Source organism: Solanum pennellii, chromosome 9 (genome assembly GCF_001406875.1).
Source record: "Solanum pennellii chromosome 9, SPENNV200".
Taxonomy (NCBI): Eukaryota; Viridiplantae; Streptophyta; class Magnoliopsida; order Solanales; family Solanaceae; genus Solanum; species Solanum pennellii.
Window position 1 is genome coordinate 69,563,506 of NC_028645.1, and position 16,784 is coordinate 69,580,289.

General features: G+C 33.7%; 1 long non-coding RNA gene across 1 annotated transcript; it reads left to right on the forward strand.

Annotated features, from left to right (window-relative positions):
* The first annotated feature begins 14,039 nt into the window (after positions 1 to 14,039).
* LOC107030920 lies at positions 14,040 to 15,901 on the forward strand. The gene is made up of 2 exons (XR_001458167.1): positions 14,040 to 15,265; positions 15,397 to 15,901. It is a non-coding gene; the product is annotated as an uncharacterized LOC107030920 (long non-coding RNA).
* The last annotated feature ends 883 nt before the right edge of the window (positions 15,902 to 16,784 follow it).

Below are 16,784 nucleotides of genomic sequence, written 5' to 3' on the forward strand. Positions count from 1 at the left end.
AAAAATTTTAAAATGACTTACAGAAGGTTTAATTCCACTCCAAGCTTCAACTGGTGTCTTGTCCTTTAGTGCCTTTGTTGGACACTTGTTAAGGATGTGAACTGCTGTATGCACTGCTTCTGACAAAATAAAATTTGGCAGCCCTTTCTCATTCATCATAGTTCTGGTCATTTCAACAATTGTTCTATTTCTTCTTTCAGATACACCATTTTGTTGAGGAGTATAACCTACTGTATGTTGCTTATGAATGCCTTCATTTTTGCGATATTCTTCAAATTCTCGACTTGTGTACTCACCTCCTCGATCATTGCGAATGGTTTTGATGCTGCAACATTTTTGTTTCTCAACAAGGGCTTCAAATTTCTTGAATGTAGCAAATGCTTCTGACTTTTCTTTCAAGATATAAATCCAAGTCATTCTTAAGAAATCATCAAAAAAGATTAGAAAATACCTTTGACTTCCAAGAGATGGAGTCTTCATGGGTCCACAAATGTCGGTATAAATTAGTTTCAAAAGTACACTTGCTCTCCAAGACACCCCTTTTGTAAAAGACTTCCTGTGTTGCTTTCCCATCATACAACTTTCACATGTATCCACCTCAGTATGTATCTCAGGAAGGCCTTGCACCATGCCTTTTTGCTTGAGAAGCTTTAAACCATGAAAATTCAAGTGATAAAATCTTTTGTGCCAAAGCCATGAATTATCTACAATTTCATTCTTTAATGCATTGTAATGAAATTGCAAAGGGAAGTTTCTTTTTATCATCTTTACTTCAACAATGACTTGATTTTGCTCAATTTTATCATAAATCCTGCAATAATTATCTCTAAACACAAGATAATAACCATTCCAAGAGTTGACCAACACTAAGCAAATTTTCTTCTATGTCATGAACATAAAGAACATCATGGATTTGCTTACTGCTTCCTTTCATGTTGATCGAAATAGCACCTTTACCTTTCGCATCAACTAAGGCTTCATTCCCCATCTTCACTTTAGTAGTGATGCTATTATTAATTGAGAGGAAAGCCTTTTCATCTCCAGTCATGTGATTACTACAACCACTATCAACATATCATTCATTGCTTTTCGTTGAAGCATCAGATTTAGAAGCAAAGAAAAGGTTTTCTTCCCTTTCTTCCTCCTGTTTTTCATAAAAATTTGTTTGCTCCCGTTTCTTGTGCCAGCAATCCTATTCAACGTGGCCAAACTTTTTACAAAAGTTACATTGGGGCTTGCCTTTGTGCCAATATTTTTCTGCATTGTGGTTGGTCTTTTTGCAAACTTTACAAAAAAGACTTGAGTTTTTCTCACCTTTTTTTCAACCTTCTTGGAAGAACCATCATGATCATGTTTCTTTTTTGGCTTGTGATTCTTCTTCTAATGATTTTTTGAGAAATTTTGAGAATTCTCATTTGTTTTAGACTGGAAAGTCGTCTCTTTGGGTTGATCTTCATGAAAAAATCTTCGCTTCTCGTGTGCACGAAATGATCCAACTATCTCTTCGATGGAAAGCTTAGAAAGATCTTTTGTCTCCTCAGTGATAGCAACGATGTGCTCATACTTTTCTTTGACACTAATTAGAATCTTTTCCACAACTTGTTGGTTAGAAATTGTATCACTACGATTTCTCATTTGATTAACAATATTCATGACTCTTATGCAATATTCATCAATTTTTTCAGATTCTATCATCTTTAAATTTTGAAACTCTCTTCTAAGATTTTGAAGATTTATAGTGCATACCTTTTCGTCACCATACAACTCAGTTTCCAGAAAATCCCAAGCTTCCTTTCCAGTCTCACAAGTAGCAATTTTTGCAAAATATGCTCTTGAGACTCCCATTTGGATTTTGCTCAAGGCTTTTGCATCTTGACGATACATAGCCTCAAGATTTTTCATCTCTGCTACTGTAAGATCACCAACGTTGTCTTGCTCTTCAAAGCCATTTGCAACAATAGTCCACAAACCTTCAGCTTTCAAATGTATTCTCATTGTTATTGTCAAGTATTCAAAGTCAGTTCCACTAAAAAATGAAGTAAGAACAATTAAAAAATCAGCACCTTCATTTGTTTTGGATGCCATATTTTTTTCTTCACCTAACCCCAGATTAAAAACGTAAACTTGCTCTTGATACCAATTTGTAGGAAATATGGAAGGAAAATAATATATTAGATAATGCTCAAGTTTATTATAGGCTACTTAAGGTCACTTGAGATGATTATAATCATCAACTACATCACTATTTATACTACTCAAATAGAAAACAAAAAGTCTTGCACAAATGACTAAATACATGTATCACAATTTACTAGATACATGTACTACTAAATTCTAAAGAGACATCTTGAAAAACTAAGAGACAATTTCGGAAGACTAAACATTGATGCATTAATTCCAACATAGTTGAGATTTCAGATATAGATTGGGAGGATTTTAGACCATTTTCTTAAGAATGCTTTGAACAAAATAAAGCAAGCACAATGTTTTTATATATGTGTTCCTAAGGATATATGAGTTTTATACCCTAGCCTCCTACACCATCTCAATTATTTTTGCAGGAGAATTAACATGTATGATGAAGTTTAGAACCTGGCTTTCAGAATAGAAGCAACTCTTTTTAGAAGATTACCAAAAGAATGAATGAAAATGGACAACTACAAATTTCATGTTACCTAAGCTCTCATTCTAAATTGGTGATGATAGGAAATTATTCTTAATCCTCCAAAAAATTACATAGAGATCAATTTTTTGCTTACAAGATATATAAAATACGGTACACTTTTTTTTAAAAAAAATGAAGAATAAAGTAGTACATGGGTGTGTAATAATACTGTAGTATATGTGTTCCTAAGGAAATAACCCTGTACCAATTTACCAAAAACCATCAAGTTTAAGAAAAAATTGAATTGTTTTCCATACATTTACAGAGTCCCAAGCATATTCATCCCTTTCTTCGAAGAATGTATCCACAAATCAGGATAAAGTCATTTCCATGCATAGAATAATCGGAAACCCACCCAAAAGAACTCAATAGTACAAATAAATTAATGGATATCCAAAAGACGAAGCAACATATATAGAAGATGGGGGCATTTAATTAAAGGATGATACCAATTTTGATTGAAACTCGCAGAGGTCTTTAACCATCTGAGACTCCAGATGACTGTTACCGTCAATTATTGCTTTAGCAGTTACTTTGGAGTCCCAGATGATCGATCAAATCTTGAACACCAAAAGCATTGAGGAAGTTCACAACTTTGATGCTCTTTATGTTTGTAATGACGATGAACATGATTCTCCCTTTGTGTGTGAGTCTCTGCAAATCACTAGAAATGTGGTTTATACTTGATCTATATGAAAGAATTACTACTTTCGTAAATTTTGTTATTTAAACATTTCATCAAAGACAGTTCATTTTTTTACTAGCTGATTTTTTCTTCAGTGTGATACTACACTGGGTATGTTATTGTTGTTGTTGTTGGTAGAGGCGATAAAGCTGAAGAGTGATAATATTTGTGGGACTTTTTTTAGAAATGACATAGATGTAATTTTTCCCTCAACAATATCATGGAAGTTATCATTGTTAATTCCTTTGTTGCTAAATTTGTGTGTTGTTTATCGAAATACATAAAATTTACTTGATTGTACACATTTTTTTGGATCAGGTGCTCATACTTTGTTCATTAGAAATTATTAGTATTAGTATTTTATAATTAATTTGGTTGCTTCTAATGATAGTAATATTTACACGTATGGTTACATTCAGTAAATTTTATGTCTAGACATAGTGGTGGACAAAGCATATAAGCTTGATGAGCTCAATTGTATAGACCATTTTTGATATGATACATGATGCATCTATAATTTTAAAAGTGTAATATAAGAACCAATGGTTGAAATGGTGCATGTAAATTGGGAATTTTGGTAGGCTTTCTCTAGGAATATTAGCGTCGTATATATGAGATATGACTGAGTGGATCTTCAAAACTTCATATTTGAAATCCATTGCTTTTCCAAGTATGATTTCATCAATCTACAAGTTAGCAAACAATTACAAATAGAAAAAGAAGAAAAATAAGGTTGATACCATCAAAGTACTCCATGAATTTGCTATATATGTCTTTCTAATTGCTGAAATTCTAGTAAACAAATTGATTATCAATACTATGTCGTGTTGTTAAATGGCTTAACTTCTCCTTTGGAGTGTTAATACAGTAGTTTCGACTTCTGAGCCTGAATTGGGTTGTTCCTCTTAGAGAGATTGTAGTTTTACATGGACATGTTTACTTTTTCGTATTCAAATTTTTTTGTTTTTATGACATCTGATCTTCTTACGCACCCTCGACTTTTATTCTAGGTGACTTCCAACTAGTAATCATTGCCCTTTGATGAAAAACAACGGTGTATGAGGATTATTTGTGTGTTAATGGATTACTTATGTGTTAATAAAGTCATCCTTTTAATCTTCTTAATTTTTTCATTTTCTAGGGAGTTATGCTTCAATACGTAATTGAGAGTTTGATCTCTAAAACTCCAAGAAACTCCAACAAATGCTTATAGTCTATTCTAATTGCATCAAACAAGCTCTCGTCATATTAACACTATGATTAGGATTTGGTTGGTTCAGACATTTTCACTTGATGTTAGAGTATATATTTGGTAAAATTGTTAAATTTCATATAGTTACGCATAAAGTTCAGGTGAATCATTTTTTAAAAAAAAAATGAATTCTAATAATCAAACTCATGATTCAACACTCAAATCTACATCAAATAAATTTAAATTTGAAACATAAGTTTCACATATAACATAAAACAAACTTCAATCGTTAATTTGCCAAAACAATAATAAATCTAACAAATTTATTTGGAGCAATTGTGATTACTAATCGTCTAAAAATTAGTAAGACCAATAATTAAATGGGTGTCCATACCCAACATAAATTGCTGATTATATTTAGTCAAGCAAAGTCGGCTAGTATTTCCCATCCAAAAAATAAAAAATTACAATGATAATATCACAAGCAATTTATTTTATACCCTTCTCTTCATACTTCTTCGTTTGTATTCTACATGGAGGGACAGAGCCATCTGAGGCAAATGCGGTCTGGTGCATAAAGTTATGTGATGTACTGAGAGTTACCTGTCAACAAATTAAAGTGTATATTTAATATTGCAGATCTTTGTCAAATTTCTAATTCCGCCACTACACAAGTGACTAATACATAAAGTGCAGAATTTTAGAAATAAGTACAAATCTCAAGTCTTTATTTCTCAAATAGAACAAAGCATTAAAGGAAGAACTAGAGGTTTCGCCGGGATGACAAACAACTACCTCTTAACAGTTCTTTGACAAGCCTTGAAAATGGGAGAAGAAGAGCAATCACATAGTACTAGGTTGTTGTGACGAAAAGATGAAACTGAAAATCTAACAATAAAGAACACCAAGTTTAACGTGGAAAAACCCTTCAAACCGAAGGTAACCACCACGGGATCGACAAGATCCGAATTGCTTCACTATAACAATAAGAGGGTTACAAATATTCTTCTAATGGCTACACAACAAGTGCCAAAAGAGAACAAACAATAGCTACACCAACAAAGATAAATACAAAGAAACACCACCCAAACCCAGCTTCTGTTCGGGACCTAAATAGGATCTTGCTGACCTCCGAATCCGATCTCCACCGTTCAAATAAACCACCAAGATGTCAAAAATACTCAGTCCAAATTTCAGCCCGATCCAACGGTTAGTTAATCGGGAAACACGATCTGAACATTGCTGGTCGGAAAAAAAAGACTGCAGCAAAAGAACCCTTTTCTTTCTCTCTTTTCTCTTGTTGAAAGCTCTCTCAAAAAACCTCTCTTATGTTCTAATGTCTTTCAAAGACAATACCAATGAGAAATTAATTATTCTTCTCAAAACCATCCTCTATTTATAGAGTTGTGCTTTTCCTTACAAAGCCAAAACCAACTACAAATAGGATTACTATTTCAATCCTTTTCCTAATAGAATTGGAAACCAAATAAAGAGAATAATTCCAATCCTTTTCCAAGTAGGATTAGGCCATGGGCCTTTGGCTGGAACATGGGCAATAAACCAACAAACTCCCCCTCCATCCAAGGGGCCAAATGGACTTCAAGTGGAGGAACTTTTGACAGGCTTCCTGCCTGCCACACTTCTACAAAACTCATGATTGTCTACGATGAGTTCTTTCCACTTATGTCTATGAGTATCTAACATGACTTCATCATAACCTTCAGGTTCTCCCATATTAGTCAATAGAATATACTCATCATGAGAATAACGTGTTGAGCTTCGCTTCCCTCTAGTAGATCTTCTACAAGAGAATTCTGGAGCATCCGAAACGGTCATCCCAACATGAGTTGGTTGATTATCAACCACAACAGCATCAGTAGGAACAATTATATGTTCTACACTCTCATCATTAACTGGATCATTACCTTGGGTTCCCTCATGTGCAGAAGATGTATCAATAATAGGAATTGGATCAACATCAACTAAGCTCTCATCAGTATGAGAATCTAGTTTCTCAGTCTTGTCAATATCTTCAATAGTTTGATCTTCAAAGAACACAACATCACGACTTCTAATGAGTTTCTTATCAATTGGATCATAAAAGCGATATCCAAACTCATCTTGACCATAACCAATGAAGATACATTGCTTAGTTTTAACATCCAATTTCGACCTCTCATCTTTAAGAACATGCACACAAGCTTTACACCCAAACACTTTCAAGTGATCATAAGAAACATCCTTATCAAACCAAACTATGTTTGGAACATCACCATCCAAAGTAAAAACATGAGACAAATTGATGACATAAGCAACAGTGTTAAGTGCTTCAGCCCAAAAACAATTTGGAAGTTTAGCCTCTGAAAGCACACATCTAACTCTCTCATCTAAAGTTCTGTTCATACTCTCTGCCAAACCATTTAATTGAGGAGTCTTTGGAGAAGTCTTCTGATGCCGAATTCCTTGCGATTTGCAGTAGTCATCAAAGGGACCAATATACTCACCACCATTATCAGTGCGAATACATTTTAATTTCTTTCCCGTTTGTCTCTCAGATAAGGCTTGAAACTGTTTAAACACATCAAGCACTTGATCTTTGGATTTTAAAGGATATACCCAAATCTTGCGAGAATGATCATCAATGAAAGTAGCAAAGTAAAGTGCACCACCTTTTGAGTTCACTTTGAAAGGACCACACAAATATGAGTGTACTAGCTCCAATAGCTTAGACTTTCTTGAAGGAGGATGATTGTGAAAAACTCTTTTATGTTTCCCTGTTAAGCAATGAACACATCTTTTCACCTTTGCTTGTTTCATACCAGCAAGCAAATTCTTCTTAGCCAAATAGGTGATCCCCCTCTCGCTCATATGACTAAGCCTCTTGTGCCATAATTCTGATAAAGTCTCGCTCTCCACTAAATTTATAGAGTCACCAAGAATCAATCCTTGTGTCACGTATAAATTTGAATGTTTTCTTCCTCGAGCTAAAATCAGTGAGCCTTTGGTGAGCTTCCATTGGCCATTGCACAAGTCATTATGATAGCCATCATCATCTAGTTGTCCAATAGAGATCAAATTTATTGGAATATCTGGAGCATGCTTGACATTCTGAAGGACCAACGTTGAACCAGTATTGGTTTTCAAACAAACAGTGCCAACACCAAACACCTTAACCTCACCAGTATTACCCATATTTAACACCTCAGAGTTAACAGAAGTATAAGATGAAAAGAAGTCTTTTCTTGGTGTGACATGTGATGTAGCTCCAGAATCTACTATCCAACTTGTGTCTTGAGATACAAAATTGATGACGTCTTTATCACAAGCGAAGAGAAGGTCATCATGGACAACAGCAACAACATTATTTTCGTTGTTTTCTTCCTTCTTCCCTTCTTTAAGATCTTGCTTCAATTGTTTACAAAATCTTTTAATATGTCCTTTCTTTCCACAATGATAACATATAATATTTGGATTCTTGAATTTTGACTTGCTTCTGCTTTTACCTCTACTCCTCGGATCTCTTGTCTTATGTCTCCCTCGATCTTTTGTATATAGAACATCTGAATGTCAAGATGTGTCTTGAGATTTTCTTCTAACCTCTTCATTCAACACACTACTCTTTGCATATTCCATAGTCACCTTTCCACCAGTGGCAGAATTTGTTGAAGAAACACGAAGAGTTTCCCAAGAATCCGATAGAGTATTAAGAAGCCAAAGTCCTTGTATTTCATCATCAAAATTCACACCCATTCCTGATAGCTTATCAAGAATACCCTGAAAATCATTTATATGATGAAGAATAGGACTGCCCTCCTTGTATTTAAAAGTCATCAATTGCTTTAACAAGAACAACTTGTTATTGCCAGTTTTTGAAGCGTAAAGCGTCTCCAACTTTTCCCACAATGTTCTAGCATGTGTCTCATTCACAATATAGTTGCGAACATTATCTTCAACCCATTGTCTTATATATCCACATACTTGTTGGTGCTCAAATTTCCAATTTTCATCGGTCACATTCTCGGGTTTATGAGCAGAAAAAACCGGAAGATGCATCTTTTTCACGAACAATAGATCTTTCATCTTGCTTTTCCATATGTTGTAGTTTCTTCCGTTTAGACATACCATGTTGCTCATATTCCCCTCCATATAGATAACCTTAGCTATGATACCAGTTGTTGTGACAAAAAGATGAAACCGAAAATCTAACAATAAAGAACATCAAGTTTAACGTGGAAAAACCCTTCAAACCGAAGGTAACCACCACGGGATCGACAAGATCCGAATTTCTTTACTATACCAATAAGAGGGTTACAAATATTCTTCTAATATATACACAACAAGTTCCAAAAGAGAACAAACAATAGCTACACCAACAAAAGATAAATAGAAAGAAACACCACCCAAACTCAGCTTCTATTCGGGACCTAAAACAGGATCTTGCTGACCTCTGAATCCGATCTCCACCGTTCAAATCAACCACCAAGATGTCAAAAATATTCATTCCAAATTTCAGCCCGATCCAACGGTTAGTTAATCGGGAAACACGATCTGAACGTTGCTGGTTGGAAAAAAAGACTGCAGCAAAAGAACCCTTTTCTTTCTCTCTTTTCTCTTGTTGAAATCTCTCTCAAAAAACCTCTCTTATGTTCTAATGTCTTTCAAAGACAATACCAATGAGCAATTAATTATTATCTCAAAACCATCCTCTATTTATAGAGTTGTGTTTTTCCTTACAAAGTCAAAACCAACTACAAATAGGATTACTATTCCAATCCTTTTCCTAATAGAATTGGAAACCAAATAAAGAGAATAATTCCAATCATTTTCCAAGTAGGATTAGGCCATGGGCCTTTGGCTGGAACATGGGCAATAACCCAACATAGGTTACCTACACAAGTGCAGAAATAAGGAGTGATTATTAACAACACGGCATCCAAGAAACTGTTGGGTTTTATTTGCCCTAAATTTCTTACCATAAATAGGTTTTCCTTTTAGGAAAAGGTTTTGGATTGACTAATCCTTTTTCTGGTAGGAAAAGGTTTAGGACTCTATAAATAGAGGCATGTTCCTTCTAACTTAATCAGCATTCACAATGTAGTCTTAAGGGCTTTGAGAGTTTTGGTTAGGGAGAGAATTTATGGGTCACAAGCTTGATAGGTTATCAATTGTGTGAACCTCCCATGTATTCCGAGTGAATTGGTTGAGGTTGTTTCTCTTTGTATTTTGTACTCTCATATTTATAGTGGATTGCTCATCTCCTTTGTGGACGTAGGTCAATTGACCGAACCACGTTAAATCTTTGTGTCTTTTGGTATATTTCTCGTTGTCTTCTTACTCGTGGTCTTTCGAGGTTTGCGAGGTTTGCTTTGCTAGCTTCCGCGTTACACCTGCTTATTTACGGTCCTAACAAGTGTATCAGAGCCAGATTCAATTATGGAGTCAGGTTTAGTGGTTCGATAATCAATGATTGAACCAGGTTAGAAAGAGGTGTTCATCTTGGCGGGTGTAGTTCTAGCCGCAACCTTTTTGACAGTAATGAAGATTTTGTTGGAGAAATTGTTTCAGAGAGGTTCTCTGTGTTGAGACACAAATTTTGCAAAGGAGATTATGGAGAGGAGAAGCAAGTTGTTGAAGATTAAGTAAAGAAGGTGGACAAATTTATTTTGTCAGAAATTCAGGCCAAGGGGGAGATTTGTTGGGTTTTATTTGCCTTAATTTCTTACCATAAATAGGTTTTCCTTTTAGGAAAAGGTTTTGGATTGACTAATCCTTTTTCTGGTAGGAAAAGGTTTAGGACTCTATAAATAGAGGCATGTTCCTTCTAACTTAACCAGCATTCACAATGTAGTCTTAAGGGCTTTGAGAGTTTTGGTTAGGGAGAGAATTTATGGGTCACAAGTTTGATAGGTTATCACTTGTGTAAACCTCCCATGTATTCCGAGTGAATTGGTTGAGGTTGTTTCTCTCTGTATTTTGTACTCTCATATTTATAGTGGATTGCTCATCTCCTTTGTGGACGTAGGTCAATTGACCGAACCACGTTAAATCTTTGTGTCTTTTGGTATATTTCTCGTTGTCTTCTTACTCGTGGTCTTTCGAGGTTTGCGAGGTTTGTTTTGCTAGCTTCCATGTTACACCTGCTTATTTACGGTCCTAACACAAACAACCTAACAACTACAAGACAACTAACTATAAATCAAATACTCATTTCATTCCCACCCGAACCTCCTCAAACTAGAACTTGCTCATAAATCAGCCCAATCTAACAATTCTACAATACATAGCTCATAAAGATCAATAATGTTAGTCAAATAATCACAATTTAACAACCAACATGTATCAAGTAAGTCAATCTCAAGTGTCAAGTAGAGCAATCACAAGTAACAAGTGCATCAATAACAATCAGCAAGTAGATCAATCATAAGCATCAAAATGCATCACATCACAATAATCAAACTCTTGCCGGAACCATTTCTCATCAACTTTGTATCATATCACTAGCCGAAACCATTTCTCATCGGCTTTGCATCACATCACTTGTTAAAACTATTTTCCTTCGGTATATATATCACTAGTCGAAACTATTTTCCATTGACTTTATCTCATTGTGGTGTACAACAATTAATGCACATAAGCAGATACGCACCATAAGGAAGAGACAACAATTCAAGCAATTCAAGTCCACATTCACGCGATCAAAGTATTTCGATTGGACTATACTACTAACCATATGATCCAGTTATAGTATTGATTTTAATCCTTTATAAAGACTCTATGTTATGTTAACTATTACAATAAAATCTTTGTTTGAATATACCATTGTGTTTATTTGTGTGTCCATTACTTATATAGTAGACGGTATTTGGGTATGGAGTTGCTTAACTCATACGCGGATGATTAAAATTATCGGTTGTTATAAGTTATAAATTACATGTTCACAATCAAAGTGTTGGGTTTTATTTTGCCCTAAATTTCTTACCATAAATAGGTTTTCCTTTTAAGAAAAAGTTTTGGATTGACTAATCCTTTTTCTAGTAGGATAAGGTTTAGGGCTCTATAAATAGAGACATGTTCCTTCTAACTTAATCAGCATTCACACTGTAGTCTTAAGGGCTTTGAGAGTTTTGGTTAGGGGGGAAATTTATGGGTCACAAGCTTGATATGTTATCACTTGTGTGAACCTGCCATGTATTCCGAGTGAATTGGTTGAGGTTGTTTCCCTCTGTATTTTTTGTACTCTCATATTTATAGTGGATTGCTCATCTCCTTTGTGGACGTAGGTCGATTGACCGAACCACATTAAATCTTTGTGTCTTTTGATATATTTCTTGTTGTCTTCTTACTCGTGGTCTTTCGAGGTTTGCTTTGCTAGCTTCCGCATTTACACCTGCTTATTTCGGTCCTAACACAAATATGAAGTTGGACAGACATCTTGATGATTGTAACACAAGATTAAATATAATTCCATCTTAATTATGGAAATGATAAAATTTCAACTTCTTGTGTTAGTACATTTTGCATGTATTGAACGAACCAAATTTACATAATTACTTAGGTTTTGAATTTCAATAAATAATATATCTAGTCCATTACATGAGTTTATACTCTTAATATTGGTGTAGTTGTTATGATATGTGTAGTTTGATTTATTGTTTTAATCTATTGAAAGGTGAGTGTGTGTATATATACACACACGTCACGTGAACTAATTTAAGCATAAAGATAACGGATTAAATTAATCAATGGATTAAATTTTTCAGAATTTTGAGTTAATTGATCGGTGTCGTTAATTCTAACATGGGGAATTAAATAAGTTGTACCGAAAAAATTTTGAAATTAAATAGAGTGCAATTACATATTTTTAGTGGTACAATCTGTGATTTATTATGATAAGGTTAATTCCTGTTTTTACAAATTAAATATTATATTGAAAGCCTCTGCTAATAAATTTGTGATTCCTACTATGCCTGATTAATTGATCGAGTTCGAAAACGAAAAAGTCTGTTAGTATTTTTCAGTTTAGGAATAATTTTTTTTGACTTTTATTAGTTTTAATTTTTTTTTAATTTTTTTAAAGGGAAAATACATAAGTTCCCCCTCAACCTATGCCCGAAATTCAAGAAACACACTTTTACTATACTAAGGTCCTATTACCCCCTCCCCCCTAAACTTATTTTATAAGTAATTTTCTACCCCTTTCGACCTTCGTGGCACTAACTTGGAAAAAAAAGTCAACCAGCGTTGGGCCCACAAGATAGTGTCACGTAGGCCGAAAAGGGGTAGAAAATTATTAATAAAATAAGTTCATGGGGTTAATAGGACCTTAGTATAGTATAATTGTGTCTCTGAGATTTCGGGCATAGGTTGAGGGGGTACTTGTACATTATCCCTTTCTTAAAAGAAGAAAGAAGAAAACATTGAAATTCGTCGTTTCCTTTAGAAGATGAAAGAAGCAAATTTTAGTGTTCAATGGTTATTAATGGTCATTGATGGTGTTTAATGATTGTTTATTACCGTTGGTTTTTAATGACTTTCTAAATACACTTCCATTAAGACTAAGAGGTCTAAATCTGAATACACATCTGAATATTAAGATGTGGTCTCTAAATCAGAACACTAAATAATTAATGTTGTTTGTTTTCAATTTCTGAATATGGAAGTGAAATTGAACATTATATTAATAGAATATAATAAATTTTACATTGCAACAAAATATATCAATTTTGATTAAAAAATTAAAGTTTTAATAATCATGATTTGGAGTACTATTTTTTCATTCAAAAACCTTAATAAACAACAATACACCAAAAATATTATTGCAACCAATGTTCTTGACACATATCAATATAAGAAAATTATTAATATAAAAAGATACTTGAAAAAGATTTATGAAAACTTGCTAGTTGAGAAAAAATGATGTTTGATTGAGAAAATTGAGAAAAAAAAGTTTTTAATTATGAGATAAAAAGTCACGCCCAAAGCAGAGAAGTTATGATTTAATTATTATTTATAACTTTCAAATGAGTCTGAATGTTATTAAGAGTCTCCTACAGATTTGTTTTGTTCAGACCTCTTCAGACCCATTAAGAGGTTTTTTGAAAAATAAAACAAATGAACTTAATGGGGTGAATTTGAATGATTCAGATTCAGACCAAAAATTCAAACGTACTTAATAGGTTGAATCTAAATGATTATGATTCAGACCTCCATTAAGTGCAAACAAATGAGGTCTTAATTATATTTAGTGGTTGTTGATAACTATTAATCATGGTTGTTACATACTCTTAACAGTGTCAAAATACAGTTAATGGTATTTAATGATTGTTGATGACTATTGATCATGGTTGTTGGATACACTTTAAAGTGTCCAAATACACATAAAGGTATTTAATGACTATAAATTATGACTAAAAACATTTCATCTTTCAAACATTTCCCTTATACTGATAGGTATAAATGGGGGGGGGGGGTAGTTCTCAAGGAAAGATCATCATTTTTCTGAAAATTTCCTTGTTCCCACAAGACTTGATTGAAAGAGTTAGTCAGGGCTGCAATTCTGGAATCCCAGTCCATGAACGAGTTATCTGTAAGCTACAACAGGTTAGAGTTTCACAATTTATTTAGTTTACATTATTATGCTATTATGTAAGTTTGTGATCTGGAAGAATGCTTTTATTGTACATATCCTAACAATTGGTATCAGAGACTTCTTACATATAACTGATAATGTAATTACAGTTCATGATTGTGAAACATATTATATTAAATTTGTATATATCATGTTGTTCTTTTGTTGAACACTTTTTTGTTTTTAAAAAAATATTTTTTGTACTCCAGATTTGTAAGGATTCATCCCTATTTAAAAAATTGTTTTAAACAGTTAATATATGAGCTTATATGTTGAAATGTGTCCTCTTTCCCATCGGGTAAACTTGTATATTTTGATGTTGTTATGTCTGTCTTTTGATTTGTTGACTTGTGTTGACTTTTCAATTAAGTTGTGTGTTGAATCAATGAACGAAAGACAATATATACACTGACTAAAACTTCACAAATTACTCTATAACTGAGTTGAACTTGTCTTGTTCAAGTGGTACTATATATATGAACTTGTTCATATATTTGTTTGAATAGTTAAGTTCCCTATTGATTCTAACTGTTTATTAGCATGATTATATGTGTTTTTTGTTTTGTTTTTTTTTTAAAAGAAAAGTATAAAATGTATGTTACTTATGATCTATTTTAAATCTCTTAGATTAGCAATGTCACACTTCAATTCTATGTCCTCTATCTTGAACTAAAACAAATTGGAAGGTCCTAACTATGTGGATTAAAAACGAAACCTTGACATTGTTCTAACATATGAGGGTTTCAAGTATGTGCTGGTTGAAGAAAGCCCCATTAAACCTAAACCCTACTGATAAAGAGATTAAGGCCTATGAGAAATGGGTCAAGGTTGATGAGATGGCAAGGTGCTACACTCTTTCCTTAATATTGAATGTCTTGCAGCATCAACATCAGTCGATGACTCTGCTTACGATATGCTCGGATCTCTCAAAGAGAAGTTTGAAGTGCAGATCGTGTTGCCAAGTAGACTGCCATAAAGGCTATCTTAACCACCAAGATAGTTGAAGGATCACCTGTCAAGGATCATATGTTGAACATGATGAGTTATCTGAATGAGCTGGAGATACTTGGTGCTGCTATTGATATGGAATCTCAGGTGGAGATGATCCTACAGAATCTACTGGGCAGAATTCAATAGTTTCACTTAAATTATAATTTGAATAAAATGGATTGTCTCTTATGAAATTTTTTAATGAACTGACAACGACAAAATTCATTATCAAGCAGCAAACTCCTCTCCTTATGGAGTACATGGTGGGGAACATATCGCTTCTTTGTTTAAACCGGCTAAAGCCCAAAAGAAGAAGAAAAAGTCGTGCAAGGTTGTGGCACCCAGAGGTGCGACATGTGGTGTGGCTAAGCTAAGGGCAACTGCTACTATTGCAAGCAACATGGTCACCAGGAGGCAATGCCCTGACTGTCAAGACAAAATGAAGCACAAAGGTAATTCTTGTTTGAATGTCGTTGAAACATGTTTAGTGGTTGTTTCTACCCAATTATGGGTTGTAGAGTCGGGAGCAACTGACCATGTTTGCACTTCTTTGCAGGGGTTTCAAGAAATGTGGCGGCTAAGTGAGAATAAAGTTTGTGTTGTTCATGTGAATGGGAACAAGCACCAGACGCAGCAATAGGAAATATCTCTTTTTCTTTGAGTAATTCCAGAATTCTTTTTTCAAAAGATGTCCTTTAATTATGTACCTTCGATAAGATGAAATTTGCTTTTTGTTTAAAATATATTGGATGCTGGTTATGAAGTTTTATTTGCAAATAATTGTGTTGTTATTAAGTATGATAAGCAATTCATCTATAGTGCTCCTAAAATACATTATCTCTTTGTATTTGAAGTCTCCCATGACATGCTACACCACAATGAATAAAATAATATTTATATTTCTCATAAAAGAAAACACATTTTTAAATTGAGTCAAACTTACTTATTGCACTTACGTCTATGTCATATAAATATAAATAGGATTTCAAGATTTGGTTTCTGATGGACCTATGAATTCATTAATAGTGGAGGCACTACCAACCTATGAATCTTGTTAAGAAGGTAAAATGACAAAGAGACATTTCCCTTTCAAAGGAAATAGAGACAATAATAAGTTAGAATTAATTCATCCTAATTTGTGCGATCTTGCGAAATTCATTAAGTACTTATCAGAATCAGGCATTACATCTTAATAATCTACCCAGAAACACCACAACAAAATGGTTTGACAGAACGAAGAAATATAACTCTGTTGAAAATGGTTAGATCAATGTTAAGTTATCCAGATTTGTCTTTTAGCTTTTGGGGATATGCCTTAAAAACTGCAAATTACATTCTAAACTTGGTTCCTTCCAAATCTGTTCATTTAACCCATCCTAATTGTGGAATGGGCGCAAGCCTAGTCTATGACATATTCGAGTTTGAGAATGTCCAGCACATGTATAAAAAGGGAAAACAAATAAATTGGAATCAAGAAAGAAGTGTGCATTTTCATTGGATATCCAAAAGGAACTAAAGAAGGTTTATTTTATTTTCCTAAGGAACAAAAGATGATTATTTCAAGAAATGTCAAGTTTTTGGAACAGGACTATTTAACTAACCATGTTCGTAGAAGTAAACATGT